At 45.8% G+C, this 19063-nt stretch overlaps 1 protein-coding gene across 1 annotated transcript in view; it reads left to right on the forward strand.

Moving 5' to 3' along the window:
• Window positions 1–3240: 3240 nt before the first annotated feature.
• Window positions 3241–19063, forward strand: part of LOC134908933 (cytochrome P450 2C5-like) — a 128949-nt gene continuing 113126 nt past the window's right edge. Inside the window, exons 1-2 of the mRNA XM_063915187.1 lie at window positions 3241–3318; window positions 13801–13829. The gene's annotated coding sequence lies outside the window, so the exon portion shown is untranslated. The remainder of the gene's footprint in view (window positions 3319–13800; window positions 13830–19063) is intronic.

A 19063-nucleotide genomic window follows, 5' to 3' on the forward strand; every position in this document is an offset into this window, starting at 1 on the left:
CTCCCGCAGTCTATCCCTAACTGTCCCCTCCCGCAGCCTAACCCTAACCCTCTATCTAGTGCCTAACCCTAACCTCACTCTCCCGCAGTCTATCCCTAACTGTCCCCTCCCGCAGCCTAACCCTAACCCTCTATCTAGTGCCTAACCCTAACCTCACTCTCCCGCAGTCTATCCCTAACTGTCCCCTCCTGCAGCCTAACCCTAATCCTCTATCTAGTGCCTAACCCTAACCTCAACCCCAATACTTACTTCCGGGACCCGTTGGGATTTTGACCACCAGGATCTTGTTGTCTTCTGACTGTCAGGTTCCCAAGAGTGGGATTTTGACTGCATCCCCCTATTTGATACATAAACTCATCTTCATTGCACTTAAGATGATATGACATTACACTGCTACTGCCTATTTTGCTTGCACAGCGCAGCAGACACTGTGGCACCCCAAAAATAAAATTCAATGCTGTACATACTTGAATACAGTACTAGCCAGTCGTCATTTATACCCCTTTCACACCGCCTGAGGTGGGTTGCACTGTGATAATAGAGGAAAAACAGCGCTCAAAACTATTTAACATAAATATAGGTACACATGTGAGCCATACGATAATCTAAAATTCATATAACACTTTTAATACTGAAAACATATACAGTATACTAAAATCACGTTTGCCAACGTGTCAGACATAAGTTAATGCAGAAATATAGCCATCATAGGTATTGCAATACATATATCATTGTGTCCCCTTCTGTGGTCTATTTGTATTTGGCTCAATATAAAGTCCTGCACCCAATTAGTGCTGAGTACAGGGATACAGTTCGGTCTAAGTAACCAATGGTAGATGTCCAAAACGTGGATATAGTTACCGGTCCTGCGGTATTTAACAGGGTGAATTCCTCTTTAGCGTTGATCCTGATGGATGACAGCGGAAAACAGCGACATTTTTGGGAGTCCCTTTAACCGTCGTTGCTTGGACCGTGCACAGTAATGAGTTGCACCGTGAGCCTGACATGGGTGCTTCCCAGGTGCGGCACGCCTCAGGCCCCTCACTGCCATTGTCCTCAATCCGGCATATTGCTGGGTTGGTGACATCAGCAGGGGGCGGTGCTTAGAAATCACACAATCTCCAAGTGCCGTCGGCCCACACAGAGTGAATGGGAAACAGGTCGCATCAACTCGGCTTCCCGTTCACACAGCACAGCGAGCCGGGATGAACACGCGGTCAACCCTGTTCCCTACCCGAGTTAGAATACTGGGTCGCTCGACCAGGATTATTCCAAGTGGGCCCTTTGAGACCGGGTTATGTGCGCTCATGTGCAATAACCCATGTTCAATAAAAACATATACCATATAAAGATATGTATATCACAAGGAAGCGCATATATATAATTTATTTGATTAGAATTGTATATATTTTTTATTATTTAATAATCAAATTTCTTGTTAATGCACAGCATAAAAAATGAAATAAAAACTTTAAAACACACCAGGGCTACAATGTAAAAATGTCCAGAAACTGTGACTGTTACCGTCCAAATAACCCTATACCGCTGGAGCTCCAATAAGGATATTCTTTAAGCACACCAAGTGCTATTTTTGTAACTCCTCGGTGAAGAGCTGGTTATTTTGTAACGATATCCGTTGTTAATTTGTATCCACAGACTGGAACAATAAACTTGATAGAAACTGCAAGTGTTCACAATTGTGCCTGCCGCACAGCAGCTAGTGTCACCCTTTTCTCTCCCCACCGCCAATGATTAATGCTCACCACAGCCGTACGTTGAAGCCTCAGTCAGGCTGGATCTTAAGCGGTTGAAGCCGAGGTTTTCCGGCGGGAGCGGCGGTATCTGCAGCGTCCACGGGGGAAGGGTACACACTTTCAAAGTCAGTTTCCAGTAATTTCTCCAAAGTGTCCTCTGGCATAGAGGGATTCTGGACAGCCTGCTGGTGTTTTAAAATCAATCCTTAACGCGTTTCTCCGTGAGATTGGAAGCACGGAGAAACACGTTAAGGATTGATTTTAAAACACCAGCAGGCTGTCCAGAATCCCTCTATGCCAGAGGACACTTTGGAGAAATTACTGGAAACTGACTTTGAAAGTGTGTACCCTTCCCCCGTGGACGCTGCAGATACCGCCGCTCCCGCCGGAAAACCTCGGCTTCAACCGCTTAAGATCCAGCCTGACTGAGACTTCAACGTACGGCTGTGGTGAGCATTAATCATTGGCGGTGGGGAGAGAAAAGGGTGACACTAGCTGCTGTGCGGCAGGCACAATTGTGAACACTTGCAGTTTCTATCAAGTTTATTGTTCCAGTCTGTGGATACAAATTAACAACGGATATCGTTACAAAATAACCAGCTCTTCACCGGGGAGTTACAAAAATAGCACTTGGTGTTCTTAAAGAATATCCTTATTGGAGCTCCAGCGGTATAGGGTTATTTGGACGGTAACAGTCACAGTTTCTGGACATTTTTACATTGTAGCCCTGGTGTGTTTTAAAGTTTTTATTTCATTTTTTATGCTGTGCATTAACAAGAAATTTGATTATTAAATAATAAAAAATATATACAATTCTAATCAAATAGATTATATATATGCACTTCCTTGTGATATACATATCTTTATATGGTATATGTTTTTAGTGTTTATGTTTGGAGTAAGGTAGAATACTCTATTGGGAGCTGCAAATGTATTATTTCAAATTGGTACCCATCAAAAGAGTTAGTTTCAGTGCGCTTGATTGTTACACAGTTTTGACAGTTTAAACATTAGTGGTTGAACAGTCACAACTGTGTGGTTTTGTTTTAACCCATGTTCAAAGCTGGCAGTCTGAAAGGGGTATTACCTTGCTATAAACCATTTAGTAATTTCTGAAAAAAGAAATAGAGATTATAAAGACAGGAATACTTTTTACATACTGTATAGTATAAGAGATTGCAGACTATGGAAATGATGACAATAGAAGTACTTTATACAAGAGAAAAACCACATACAGCAATACCCTAATGTATATAAAACAAACCATATCACAAATGCTCACAAGAAGCCGGTTAGTTAGCTGTATGGATCACGGTTGTACAGTACAATAATACTAAATCATTATCTCCGCTTTGCTCTCGTGTTGAGTTTATCGTTTAGGAGATTTCTGGCCAGTTTACAAAAACCTTATTGCAAAACTGTTTACTCTGGGTAAGAGAACTTGTCCTTTTCATACCTTTGATATTATGAGGTAGAGCTTGCCTATAAATACGGTCCAGCCAAAACTGACTTGCTGAGAGTTGGTGAGATTTCTGTACCAGCCGTGTCTTCTGCAGAGTCTAAGGTGAGTCCTTACTATAAGTACAGAAAGTCTGGTCAGTGTTATTTAAAGTCACTATTGTATTCTAGTAAGATGTTTCAAGTTCGAAAGCAATGACAGAGGTATCGATTTTATTATTTATACATAAAAGTATAATGCAAAGCAGTAGTAATTGCAAATAAATTGCATATAGAAATATAAAAATACAATTAATATATTCTTGCACCACTTCCTGGACCAAATTGAAGGTTTGCTGAAGGATATAACTTTGTTACTGTAAGTTGCTCCAAGGTAAAAGTGAAGCACAAGACAGAGATAGGAATGCACATTGGTATTCACCGCATTGCAGTGACCAATACTTTCTTAACAGATTGTTCCAAAATCATAGAAGCAGACAATGACATAGCAATGTTGCCAATATACAGTATATACTGTATATGTTTAGCATTGGTGCTCCCAAGAGTAATACCAAAATGAAACTAAATCAGAGAGAAAGAGAACACTTTTGGCTGGGGCATTCTGACTAAATTGGTAACATGCCTAAGTGCTCTTGTTCATATTTTCAAACAACATATAATAAAAAATAAAAATAAAACTTTTTATATATAAATCTAAACCGCCATTCGCTGTTGAGAATAAACCTCTGTGGATTTATAACAAGAAACAAAATAGAAAAATCAACTGCGCTTGGGAATGATGGGCGCAAATAAACCAAACAAATGCCACTGTATATCAAAAAAATATACACATATTTAATGGCCTCTATACAGTGGCGTAACTAGAAATTTTTCTCCCCCAAGCCAAAAAATTCTTCGGCGCCCCCCCCCCCCCCCCCCTCCTTCATGCTGCATAATTGGGAGCAAGAAAGGGATAAATATGCGCGCGCCAAAGGCGCGCGGCAAAATAAGGGGTGTGGTTTCGTTGGAATGGGCGTGGTTTCGCATAAAGGGGCGTGGCATTGCAGGAAAAGACTACCTTATACCCCAGTTCTGCAACCTGCACGCCCATACGTTGGCCACCACAGGAAAGAAAAATAATCCTGATTCATGCCCCTTACATTATTTGTCATTTTTCCTCATTATAGTAATGCCCAGTATACATTATGCCACATACTGCAATGCCCTTAGACATTATTCCACACGCAATAATGCACGACACAATATGCACACACTGTAATGCCCCCGACACATTATGCCACACACCGTAATGCCCGTGACACATTATGCCACACACCGTAATGCCTGTGACACATTATGACAGGAATCGCAATGCCCGTTATACATTATGCTACACACTGCAATGCCCCTGATACATTATAGCACATACAATGTCCGTGACACATTATGACACACACCGCAATGTCCGTGATACATTATACCACAATGCCCGTGATATAGTATACCATACACCGTAATGCCTGTGACACATACCGCAATGCCCTGCCCGTTACACCCTATGCCACACACCGCAATGCCCGTTATGTATTATGCCACACTGCAATGACCCTGAGACATTATACCACATACCACAATGCCCGTGATATAGTATACCACACACCGTAATGCCTGACACATTATGACACACACCGCAATGTCCGTGATACATTATGCCACACACTGCAATGACCCTGAGACATTATACCACATATCACAATGCCCGCGATATAGTATACCATACACCGTAATGCCTGTGACACATTATGACACACACCGCAATGTCCGTGATACATTATGCCACACACCGTAATGCCCATTACACATTAAGTCCTACAGTAAGGCTTCTAATTACTTTTCAATTACCTGCTCGTTGTCAGGGGTTTCATGCACTGGGTGTCATGCTCGTTGCCAGGGGTTTCATGCTCTTGGTTCCATGCACGGTGCCAGGGGTTTTCATGCTCAGGGTGTCATGCTCGTTGCCAGGGGTTTCATGCACTGGGTGTCATGCTCGTTGCCAGGTGTTTCATGCACTGTGTGTCATGCTCGTTGCCAGGTGTTTCATGCACTGTGTGTCATGCTCGTTGCTAGGGCTGTGCTCCCAGTGCCACATATGTCCCCAGTGCCAGATATTCCCCCACGGTGCCAGGTACTCACATGCCCCAGTGCCAAATATAGCCCCCCCCCATGTGCCAGGTACACATATACCCCCCCAGTGCCACATATGCCCCCAGTGCCAGATATTCCCCCCCAGTACCACATATGCCCCCAGTGCCAGATATGCCCCCAGTGCCATATATTCCCCTCCAGTGCCAAATATGCCCCCAGTGCCATATATTCCCCCCCAGTGCCAAATATGCCCCCAGTGCCAGATATGCCCCCCTCCCAGTGCCATATATGCCCCCAGTGCCAGATATCCCCCCCCAGTGCCATATATGCCCCCGGTGCCAGATATTCCCCCCCTCCAGTGCCATATATGCCCCTAGTGCCAGATATTCCCCCCCAGTGCCATATATGCCCCCAGTGCCAGATAATGCCCCAGTGCCAGATATCCCCCCCTGCCAGATATTCCCCCCAGTGCCATATATGCCCCCAGTGCCAGATAATGCCCCAGTGCCAGATATCCCCCCCCCTGCCAGTTATTCCCCCCCAGTGTCATATATGCCCCCAGTGCCAGATAATGCCCCAGTGCCAGGTATCCCCCCCTGCCAGTTATTCCCCCCCAGTGTCATATATGCCCCCAGTGCCAGATATCCCCCCCCCTGCCAGATATTCCCCCTCAGTGCCATATATGCCCCCAGTGCCAGATAATGCCCCAGTTCCAGATATCCCCCCCTGCCAGTTATTCCCCCCCAGTGCCAGATAATGCCCCAGTGCCAGATATCCCCCCCCTGCCAGTTATTCCCCCCAGTGACAGACATCCACCCCCCCCCCGCCAGATATTCCCCCCCAGTGCCAGATAATGCCCCAGTGCCAGATATCCCCCCCCAGTGCCATATATGCCCCCAGTGCCAGACAATGCCCCAGTGCCAGATATCCCTCCCCTGCCAGTTATTCCCCCCAGTGCCAGATATCATCCCCCCCCCGCCGCCGCCGCCGCCGCTTTTTGGAGGGACACGGAGGGTACAGCCTCTCCTGTGTCCCTCCTGCTGCATCATCTCCGGCGGCCGCGGGTCTAATAGGGGGAAGTGCCGTCCGTGAGCCAATTAGAGCTCACGGACGGCACTTCTCCCTATCAGACCCGCGGCCGCCGGAGATGATGCAGCAGGAGGGACACAGGGAGGCGCGGCTGTGCCCTCCGTGTCCCTGCAACAACCGGCGGAGGGAGGGAGAAAGCAGACTGACATGCGGACGCTCGTCCGCATGTCAGTCTGCTGTAAATCAGTGGCGCCCCCGCAGCCCTCGCCCCCAAGCCACCGCGAGGACTGCGGGGGCAGTAGTTACGCCACTGCCTCTATATAATAATGTATATCATAAATAAAACTGAATATGAACATATGAAGATACTGTGCACAGTATTATGAGAACATGTATCAGACATGACATTGGTAATGACAATGTTTCCAAAATGTAAAAGTTTAAAATACAATATAAAAATGAGCTGTACAGTACATCTCGTATAGAGACCTGGGGGTTAATTTACTAAGATGGGAGTTCTATTTAAGATGGGATGTTGCCCATAGCAACCAATCAGCTTCTACTTCTTATTCATCTAGCACCTTCTACAAGATAATACCTGGAATCTGATTGGTTGCTATGGGCAACATCTCATCTTAAATAGAACTCCCATCTTAGTAAATTTACCCCCTGGTGTATAAAAAAAACTGAATCCTTATGGAACGTAGGATTCACGGGGGGGGGGGGGGGGGTATTCAGTTGTTTGGAAAGTCAGTTGGGTGTCTGTTTTTTCCTATCTAATAGATAGGAAAAAACAGACACCCAACTGACTTTTCAAACAATTGAATATCCCCCCACAGTCTCTGTCCAATGATTAATGTTCTGTATAATTAAAAAACAGTCATATCATAAGCTTGTAGATGGTTATTTAGAAAAATAAACTGTAAAAGTAGACTGAGAGCGGCACTTACTGAACCCGACATGTGATACGGGTTTGCAGAGCAGTAAAATTGAACTGCTAGGCGGAGGTCCAGATGGAACAGGCTGAGTGATATTCACTGGAGGAAGGAGATGTAAAGCAAGTTTGGTGGACCATGTACATGCATGCCAAATCTAGAGCCGGAGATAGCGACGCCCGGGACTGCGCATCGCTGTCGCCGGCACCCTACACATGGAGAGATGTGTGCTTAATTTCCAAGCAATCTACAAATTAAATAAAAATGGCTATGTGTGTACCCTCCCTTAACACCAGTAATTTGGTAGGTTCTCATCCACATTGTTTCTTAGAATCTAATCAATGCTGCAGAACTTCCAGTTGTAATAATACTTTGGGGTATATGCAATTCCGGGCGAATTGCGGCACTTTTTCACCCGTTTTTAAATTCGACACAATTCGACCGTCGAATTCCGGCCGGCGGGTGCCGGAATTCGACATATTCAATAAAAAACGGATTCGACAGTCCCGCTGTCGTAAAACGGACCAATTGACGGATTTTGATGCGATTTTTAAAAATGGTAAAAAAACCGAAAAAAAATTGCGTGGGGTCCACCCTCCTAAGCATAACCAGCCTCGGACTCTTTGAGCCGGTCCTGGTTGCCAAAATACGGGGAAAAAATGACAGGGGATCCCCCGTATTTTAACAACCAGCACCGGGCTCTGCGCCTGGTCCTGGTGCAAAAAAAACGGGGGACAAAAAGCGTAGGGGTCCCCCGTATTTTTGGCACCAGCACCGGGCTCCACTAGCTGGACAGATAATGCCACAGCCGGGGGTCACTTTTATACCGCGCCCTGCGGCCGTGGCATTAAATATCCAACTAATCACCCCTGGCCGGGGTACCCTGGAGGAGTGGGGACCCCTTCAATCAAGGGGTCCCCCCCAGCCACCCAAGGGCCAGGGGTGAAGCCCGAGGCTGTCCCCCCCATCCATGGGCTGCGGATGGGAGGCTGATAGCCTTGAGTAAAATCAAAGAATATTGTTTTTTACAGAAGAACTACAAGTCCCAGCAAGCCTTCCCCCCGCAAGCTGGTACTTGGAGAACCACAAGTACCAGCATGCGGGGGGGAAACTGGCCCACTGGTACCTGTAGTTCTACTGCAAAAAAAATACCCAAATAAAAACAGGACACAGACACCTTGAAAGTAAAACTTTATTACATACATGCCGACACATACATACTTACCTATGTTGACACGCTGACTGTGTCCACGTCTCAAATTCAGTGGCTGACCGCGGTAACCCCACCGCTGACCGCAAAGTTCCCACCATTGAAAGTAATGGATGGAGCTGTGCGATGCGCTGTCTGACAGCTCAGATGCGCAAAGCCAATCAGGAGAGTGCCACGACGTGGCACTTCCTGATCGGCTGAAGGGACCCTCTGTGACAGTAGTCACAGGGGCTCTATGCATTCGGGGAAAGGGGTCCCATGTGTAAACATGGGACCCCTTTCAGTCCGGCTCGGTCGGGTATTCGTTTTTTCTTTTTTGCCAAGTACGTGGATTACAATATCAGGACACTGGATCAGGTGAGTATAATTTTTATTTGCAGGTACCCCGGACGTCGGAAATTGAGACGTGGACACAGTCGGCGTGTCATCATAGGTAAGTATGTATGTGTCGGCATGTATGTAATAAAGTTTTACTTTCAAGGTGTCTGTGTCCTGTTTTTATTTGGGTATTTTTTTTGCAGTAGAACTACAGGTACCAGCGGGCCAGTTTTCCCCCCCGCATGCTGGTACTTGTGGTTCTCCGAGTACCAGCTTGCGGGGGAGGCTTGCTGGGACTTGTAGTTCTTCTGTAAAAACTATATTCTTTGATTTTACTCAAGGCTATCAGCCCCCCATACGCAGCCCATGGATGGGGGGGACAGCCTCGGGCTTCACCCCTGGCCCTTGGGTGGCTGGGGGGGACCTCTTGATTGAAGAGGTCCCCACTCCTCCAGGTTACCCCAGCCAGGGGTGACTGGTTGGATATTTAATGCCACGGCCACAGGGCGCGGTATAAAAGTGACACCCGTCTGTGGCATTATCTGTCCAGCTAGTGGAGCCCAGTGCTGGTGCAAAAAATATGGGGGACCCCTACGCTTTTTGTCCCCAGTATTTTTTGCACCAGGACCAGGCGCAGAGCCCGGTGCTGGTTGTTAAAATACGGGAGATCCCCTGTCATTTTTTTCCCGTATTTTGGCAACCAGGACCAGCTCAAAGAGCCCGAGGCTGGTTATGCTTAGGAGGGGGGACCCCACGCATTTTTTTTTCTGATTTTTAACCCATTCCATAAAAAAAATATATATATTTTAAAAAAATATATAATACTTGTGCCTCCTAAATAGACAAACCAAGTACCTAATTCCTTCTAATATAAATAGATATGCTATTAGCAATAAAATAAACACAAAAAAACATGTTTTTAAATTTTTTTATTAGATTCCGCCAGCAAAGTGAGGCGGATTGAAAATGACGAATTTACTGACGAAAAGCACTAATGTCGAATTTACATTCTTCAATTGAATATACTTTTGTCGAAAAGCCGCATTTGTACCATTGCAGAATTGTCGAATTTGTCAAATGTCAAATTGCAAAAAGTCGAATTTGAAAAGTCAGTTTTTTTGTCAAAAAGTACTGTATTGCATTGTCAAATATTTTTTGGGGGCGAAAATGTCCCGTTTTTCGACATTTTTGGGAATTCGACCGCAATTGCATATGGCCCTTTATGTACCAAAATAAAATGGACATTAGTCTAAAGAAACACATGAGCAGGAGACAGGAAACGTCACAGGTTGTTTTGTCGCAGTTACAGATAATAAGCATACAGTCTGGCAACACATTTATACCCCTTTCACACCGCAAAAATAACCCGGTATAGACCCGGTATATTGCTGGGCCAACACGGGTTACTGTGCGGTGTGAAAGGGGCCATGGCCGGGTCGCCTGACCCAGTAATTCAACACGGGAATAAAGCAGTGTTATTCCTGGGTTAAATACCAGGTCAGGGGCAGTGTGAGCGGGTTGCCAGGTCGATACGACCTGGGACTCGTTCACTGTGTAGAGAGAGGTAGTGCGGAGATGACACCCACGCCCGATGACACAGAGGTCCCCATGACGGGTCAAGGAAGCCAATGTGAAAGGTCCAATGCCGGGTCCCACCCAGGGAGGACCCGTTTCTAATTCTCGTGTGGGAATTAGTTTGGAGGAGAGAAGGGAAAGAGGGGACATGATAGAAACTCTCAAATATACCAAGGGTTCTAACAAAGTTCAGGAGGGAAACATTCTTCAAAGGAAGAGAAGTAATAGAACTCGAGGACATACACTGAGACTGGAGGGGGGAGGTTCAGGGGAAATTAAAGGAAAAATTACTTCACAGAAAGGGTAGTGGATAAGTGGAATAGCCTCCCATCAGAGGTGGTAGAGGCTTAGATTGTAGAGCAATGTAAACATGCTTGGGAAAGGCATATGAATATCCTTACAAAGATCTAAGGTTCAAAAAGGGTTGAGATTACCTAAAGGATAAAAAAATGAACAAACTAGATGGGCCCAAGTGGTTCTTATCTGCCATCAAATTCTATGTTTCTATGACCCGGCATTGCGTTCTGAAAGGGTATTAGTGAAACATTGTAGCATCTGCTGGTGAACCATGGCCCTCATTCCGAGTTGATCGGTCGCAAGGCGAATTTAGCAGAGTTACACACGCTAAGCCGCCGCCTACTGGGAGTGAATCTTAGCTTCTTAAAATTGCGACCGATGTATTCGCAATATTGCGATTACTAACTACTTAGCAGTTTCTGAGTAGCTCCAGACTTACTCTGCCTGTGCGATCATTTCAGTGCTTGTCGTTCCTGGTTGACGTCACAAACACACCCAGCGTTCGCCCAGGCACTCCCACCGTTTCCCCGGCCACTCCTGCGTTTTTTCCGGAAACGGTAGCGTTTTCAGCCACACGCCCCTGAAACGCCGTGTTTCCGCCCAGTAACACCCATTTCCTGTCAATCACATTACGATCGCCGGAGCGAAGAAAAAGCCGTGAGTAAAATTACTTTCATCATAGTAAAGTTACTTGGCGCAGTCGCAGTGCGAACATTGCGCATGCGTACTAAGCGGATTTTCACTGCGATGCGATGAAAAATACCGAGCGAACAACTCGGAATGAGGGCCCATATACAAGTAGAGATATTGCTGTTACTCTCTTGTACTCAAGGAATGCAGAGTAGAGATTTTTATAGTGGTCTAATAGTATATACTCTAAAGCAGGGGTAGCCAACCCTGGTCCTCCAGAGCTACCAACAGTTAACATTTTCCAGGTCTCCTCACAGAATCACAAGTTAAGTCATTAGCTCCACCTATGGAGCTTTTAAAAAATGTGTCAGTGAGTAATGAGTGCACCTGCTTGGTGAGCTGGAAAATGTGTCAGTGAGTAATGAGTGCACCTGCTAGGTGAGCTGGAAAATGTGTCAGTGAGTAATGAGTGCACCTGCTAGGTGAGCTGGAAAATGTGTCAGTGAGTAATGAGTGCACCTGCTAGGTGAGCTGGAAAATGTGTCAGTGAGTAATGAGTGCACATGTGCACCTGCTAGGTGAGCTGGAAAATGTGTCAGTGAGTAATGAGTGCACCTGCTAGGTGAGCTGGAAAATGTGAACTGTTGGTAGCTCTTGAGGACCAAGGTTGGCTACTACTGCTCTATAGCGTATTACGGCCCTCATTCAACATCAATAGCAATTTTGCTAAATTAGCAAACCTGCAACTGCCTGCAATCACATTGCTGAATAAAGGACGCCCCCCTGCCTACACAACCTGACTGCCTGCAATCACATTGCTGAATAAAGGACGCCCCCCTGCCTACACAACCTGACTGCCTGCAATCACATTGCTGAATAAAGGACGCCCCCCTGCCTACACAACCTGACTGCCTGCAATCACATTGCTGAATAAAGGACGCCCCCCTGCCTACACAACCTGACTGTGAAGGCAGTCGGTCCAGCGCCAGTTTGTTTACCCATCGCAGTGAATGCGTTTGACATCACGTGGCTGCTCCAAACCCATTCCCTTTTCTCACACCACGCCCCCGCAATGGTGCGTTGCCACTCCCGAACGCCCCCCCCCCCAAATGCCTCTGCCTACCAATCAGGCAGAGACGTTCCCATCAAAAGCAATGCTATTGCATTGGCCTGCACCTGCACACGCAGAACGGTCCCTGCGAGTGTGCACTGGGCAACAAAACGGCTTAAGCGATACGAGCTGAATAAGGCCCTACAGTATGTACAATGTTTCACTATTTTTGTTAACTGTTGCCCGATGGTACTGTATGATTATTATATGTAACTGGAGCAAGACAATCTGTGTCTTCTGCTCATGTGTTTCTTTATACTAATGTGGTTTCATTTCATGTTATTTTAGTGTGTAATCATGTATTACAACTGGATGTTCTCCAGCACAGATAACATTCTAAGAAACAATGTGGAGAACAAATTACTTGTAAATGATAGTGTATTATTGTTGTCTGTGATTTGTGGGTCATACTCAAGTGAAAAGTTAAGTTTTAAGATAATTTATTAAGCGTGCCACAGCCAAAAGTGTTCTCTTTCTGTCTGATCTACTGCCAGGGCAAATAATATCGTTCATTAGTCACTGCAGGGGCTCATGTCCAGTTGGCACGTATTGCTTAGATTGTAAAACCAAGCGTGATAGTGTTTTTTATTATATAGTTATTTTTATGGTGGTTGGTAGGTGTTACTGCCCTTGCCGTCTCTATTCAAAGTAGTGGGAGAGGGAGACATCAAGTCATAAGAAGGTGTCCAGTCTTCAGTTTATGATTACAGGTAAAACATGGAGGCAAACTCTGTACTGCACCTGGTATATGATAGCCACATGTCTGTTTCATGATAGCTTTGTGCCACGATGGCCAACTTGATGGCTACATGAAGGAGGCAGCCGGCTGGGATTTGTGGACAATTGGTGCAGGGAAGAAAGAGTTGCGGGGGGGGGGGGGGGGGGGGGGTTGTGGCACCACATTTAGTCATTGCAGCCCACTCCCCACTATGCATGCAAAGCCTTGATTACCATCATTGCAAAGCATGTGAGCCATTTCAGCTAACTAACATTACATATCTACTGTCCATTACGTGAACAATACTGCATACCTTGCAAATAGATGGAAGATGTATCAAATTTAGTATTACAAGATAAGGTGAATTTAATGTGCTATTATAAATGTCATTTACTTTCTTTGCTGAAACATTGAGGTTGATATTTAATTTAAAAAAATTGGTCCAACTTGCTGTAACTAACATTACATGTAATGAGTGATTAAAAGCAACAGCCTTTGTTACAATTTAATTTTCTGCTTTTCCACATAGTTGGTGTAAATGGCATGTTTTTTTTTCCGTTAGTACAACATTAAATACTGTATTATCATGATAACGTTACACAGACAGAATATAATACAGGAAAAACGTTTTTTCTTTACAGTAAAACAAGAATAAACTCAAGTCTACTTGGTAAGTCAGAGAAATAATGTTTCTCACGTATTTTTCAAAAGTTAGAACTACATGCTATGAATGATTTCAAAAACCTCAGTATTTAATAAATGTTGGGATAAATTTGTTAAATCAGGTAAATAGCAACTTGTCTCTACAATGGCAATAGTCCTAGATACAATTATGTTTGTATAATTAGTTAAATGAAGTACCATACATTTCCAGTTATGTCTATGCTTACTATTTATCACAATATGTATAGTTTGGAGGAGAGAAGGAAAAGGTGGGACATGACAAGAACTTTCAAATATGTCAAGTGTTTTAATGAAGTCCAGGAAGAGAAGTATTAGAACATGAGGACATGCACTAACACTGGAGGGAGGTAGGTTCAGGGGAAACGAGGACAAAAGGGGGATAGACACAGAGAGATGTATGCTTAATTTCTAAGCAATCTGACTACATTGCTCAGAAATTAAGCACGGATCTCTGTGTGTATGCCTTATAGCGATAGCGGTATCCGTTCACATGGTCGACCATGTTATGGTCGACAGTCATTAGGTCGACCACTATTGGTCGACATTGACATGGTCGACATGGACACATGGTCGACACATGAAAATGGTCGACACATGAAAAGGACGACATGATTTTTTTAACTTTTTTTTCTTTTGGGGAACTTTTCCATACTTTACGATCCACATGGACTACGATTAGAACGGTAAAGTGTGCCGAGCGAAGCGGTAGCGGAGCGAAGGCACCATGCCCGAAGCATGGCGAGTGAAGCGAGCCATGCGAGGGGACGCGGTGCACTAATTGGGGTTCCCAGTCAATTTACGCAAAAACGACACAAAAAAAAGTAAAAAACCTCATGTTGACCTTTTCATATGTCGACCTTTCATGTGTCGACCATGTGTCCATGTCGACCATGTCAATGTCGACCAATAGTGGTCGACCTAATGACTGTCGACCATAACATGGTCGACCATTCATACCGGAACCAGCGATAGTGATTCATCGCCCCGCAAGTTGCTATTGCTGACTGTAGATTGGCATGCATGCATGCCAAATCTAGTCAGATCACCAGTGGTGCCAAGAGAGGGGGGGAGAGGGTACAAATTACCCGGCCCAGGTCTGATAGAGGGGCCCCCTCCTTCTTACCTGGCAGCAGCAGCAGCTGCAGCTTTTTTCCTCAGCCCAGCACATGCTGCTGTGTGCTGGGCTGCAGTGTTGCCATGAAGGTGCTTAAAATACAATTTTTTCAGTATTTTTATTCTAAGGGTTCACGACCACACCTCCTGTGATTAGGCCACACCCCCTAAAAAGTACCTGGCCCAGCCAGGCTGTCTACTGCCATGCAGATCACTCACTCCACCGCTGGGTAAAGTGAGAGCCCCCCCCCACTCGCTCAGCACACATTGCGCTGTGTGCTGAGCGTCATGAGATGTTTGCTGAGCGGCCTGTGCTAGATCGCTCAGCACACATCACTGGGACACATCTCTCCATGTGTACCCTGCTTTAGACAAACAGTAGAGCAACTTAAACATGCTTGGGATAGACATAAGAATATCCTTACAAAGAATTAAGAATCAAAACGAGTTTGAGGTAACAAAATGGTTAAAAAAAGGGGCAGACTAGATAAGCCAAGTGGTTCTTATCTGCTGTCATATTCTATGTTTCTGTGTTTAAAATAGGCATTATGACTAATCAAACAAAGAATATACAATATACTGTACACAGTGTGCAGTATAACAATAAACATTAAGCAAAACTCAATATTTCATGGCAAATCAGCGAAATAAACGTTTGCCACACAATTCATGTGGCTCTGCCAAGTGCACAGCGCTAAATCTGTGCTTGTGATGTCAACATTCGTGTAAACTCAGATCACCTTTTTTTCCCTGTAACTATGGGGCAGATTATGCCTGGAGAAGTGATAGAGCAGTGATAAGTGCAAGGTGATAACGCACCAGCCAATCAGCTCCTAACTGTAAATTTACATAGTGGAGCTGATTGGCTGGTGCGTTATCACCTTGCACTTACAGTATCAATGCTTTACCACTGAGTTATCACTTCTCCAGGCTTAATACTGTATATTGAAATAATCCTTTCCCAATTCATCTATTACTCTATTATTCTTTTAAAATTGTAAATATATCCTAAGGGAGGTGCCCCAGGAATATAGGGGGTAATTCAGACCTGATCGCTAGGCTGCGTTTTCTCACAGCCTGCCATCAGATCTGAACTGCGCATGCGTATGCACCGCAATGCGCAGGTGCGTCAGACGACTGCACCGGGCATTGGTACATAGTGACGGGATGGTGCGAAAAAACTATTGCACGGGTGATCACAAGGAGATTGACAGGAAGAGGGCGTTTGTGGGTGGCAACTGACCGTTTTCAGGGAGTGTCTGGAAAAACGCAGACGTGTCCAAGCATTTGAAGTGAGGGTGCCTGACGTCAATTCCGGTCCCGGACAGGCGGAAGTGATCGCAGCGGCTGAATAAGTCCTGAGCTACGCAGAGACTGCACAAATCTGTTTGTACAGCTCTGCTACACATGCGATCGCACACTTGCACAGCTAAAATACACTCCCCCTGTAGGCAGTGACTACCTGATCGCAGGGCTGCAAAAATCATTGCCTAGCCATCAGATCTGAATTACCCCCATAAATTACATGTATAGTGAAAGAAGAGAAAGTATTCCTTTAGGGCACACAAGGATTATTTGGTTTGTAATGAACCAATAGTCACTTATTTGAGGACAAGTGACCAATAAATGTAATATAAAATGTAACTTTTATTGAAGTCGTTTAAAAAAAAAAGCTGGCAAAATAAAAGTGTTAAGGGCCGTATTCACGGGCCGATTTGGGGAGAGATGTGTGCTGAGCGCTTTGCTCAGCACACATCTCTCCCCCCGCTCAGCACAGTGCGATGTGTGCTGAGTGTGTGGGGGGAGATGGGGCGCTCATTTCACCCAGTGGGGTGCAGGCCAATCTTGCACCAGCGATAGTGATGTGCTGGGCTGTGCATAGCTATCGCTGTGAGGGGTATACACGGAGTCAGATTGCTTAGATTTTAAGCAGCGATCGCTCTGTGAGTACCCCTCTTAAGTGAAAAAATTGTGCAATTAGTGATTTTTTTTATTTGTTTACACTGTTCTGTATTGTCTTTTATTTGGATGTATATCCTTCCATGGCAAATATCCATTATTATTCTGTTGGAGTAAACATACAGTATCTGCTTATAAAACTGGCATATTTACTAATACCGCATTCACATCGCAAATGCCGGATCCTACCCGGTAAGACAAACGTGTACTTACCGGGTGGGATCCGGCATTTGCGCTCCTCTGCTGGCTTTCCGACCCGGCAATATACCGGGTCGGTTGCCATAGCAGCTGAGGGAGCAGCAGCAGCAGCAGGGGCGGGGGGGGAAGCGGCGCCGGGAGATGAGCTCATCTCCTGCGCCGCCTCTGCCTATGCTGTGAATGGGAGCCGATTCGCATCGGAACGGCTCCCATTCACACTGCGCCTGACCCGGTAATCAACCCGGTAATAACCCTTCTTTTTTACCGGGTTGAATTACCGGGTCAAGCGACCCGCTAATTCACAATTGGACCTTTCACATCGCACACGGACCCGTTTCGACACGGCAATATGCCGTGTCGGTACCGGGTTTTCAGTGCGATGTGAAAGGGGTATAACAGTATTTATTTCTCTTACGTCCTAGAGGATGCTGGGGGCTCCGTAAGGACCAGGGGGTATAGACGGCTCCGCAGGAGACATGGGCACTGTAAAGCTTTAGAATTGGTGTGCACTGGCTCCTCCCTCTATGCCCCTCCTCCAGACCTCAGTTAGTTCCTGTGCCCAGTGGAGACTGGATGCACTGCATGGGAGCTCTCCTGAGTTTCTCTGAAAAAGCTTTTGTTAGGTTTATTATTTTCAGGGAGCACTGCTGGCAACAGGCTCCCTGCTTCGTGGGACTGAGGGGAGAGAAGCAGACCTACTTAAATGATAGGCTCTGCTTCTTAGGCTACTGGACACCATTAGCTCCAGAGGGAGTCGGAACGCAGGTCTCACCCTCGCCGTTCGTCCCGAAGCCGCGCCGCCGTCCTCCTCACAGAGCCGGAAGATAGTAGCCGGGTGAGTATAAGAAGAAAGAAGACTTCAAAGGCGGCAGAAGACTTCAGATCTTCATGAGGTAACGCGCAGTGGTAATGCTGCGCGCCATTGCTCCTAGCTCACACACACAGGTGCCACAGTAAGGGTGCAGGGCGCAGGGGGCGCCCTGGGCAGCATAAATATTCCTCAAATAAGACTGGCAGAGTACTTATATATACTGCAGAGGCTATATAATTCCAAATCCCCCGCCAGTATAAAGACTTAGAGCGGGACCGATGCCCGCCGTTGGGGGGCGGAGCTTGATCCTCCAGCGCCATTTTCTCCTCGGCATGCTGCAGAGAAGCGGCCCCAGACTCTCCCCTGCTGTTAGCTAGTACAGAGGGCCAAAACGAGGGGGGGGGGGAGGCACATTATTTGGCTCAAAAATGTGGTGTTTTACACATATATATAAAAAGCGCTGACAGGCTGGGATTTTTGTCTCAGTGTACAGTGGCGCTGGGTGTGTGCTGGCATACTCTCTCTCTGTCTCTCCTAAGGTCCTTTTTGTGGGTCAGTCCCCATAATATTAGGTATCCCAGTGTGTGTGGGGGTGTCAGTATGTGTGTGTCGACATGTCTGAGGTGGAACGCTCATCTAGGGAGGAGGCAGAGCAGATGATTGTGGTGTCTCCATCGGCGCCGCCGACACCTGATTGGATGGATATGTGGAATGTTTTAAATGCTAATGTGACTTTATTACACAAAAGATTGGACAAAGCTGAGTCCAAGGAAAAAGCAGGGAGTCAATCCATAGCTTTGACTGTGTCACAGGGCCCTTCGGGGTCTCAGAAACGTCCCCTTTCACATGTAGTAGACACTGATACCGACACATATTCCGACTCCAGTGTCGACTATGATGATGCTAAGTTGCACCCAAGGGTGGCCAAGAGTATTCAATATATGATTGCTGCAATAAAATATGTTTTGCATATCACTGAGGACCCCTTTGTCCCTGACACAAGGGTCTGCATGTTTAAGGAAAAGAAACCTGAGGTAACTTTTCCCCCATCTCACGAGCTGAACGCCCTGTTTGAAAAAGCTTGGGAAACGCCAGATAAGAAACTGCAGATTCCCAAGAGAATTATTATGGCGTAACCT

This window comes from Pseudophryne corroboree, chromosome 4 (genome assembly GCF_028390025.1).
Source record: "Pseudophryne corroboree isolate aPseCor3 chromosome 4, aPseCor3.hap2, whole genome shotgun sequence".
Taxonomy (NCBI): domain Eukaryota; kingdom Metazoa; phylum Chordata; class Amphibia; order Anura; family Myobatrachidae; genus Pseudophryne; species Pseudophryne corroboree.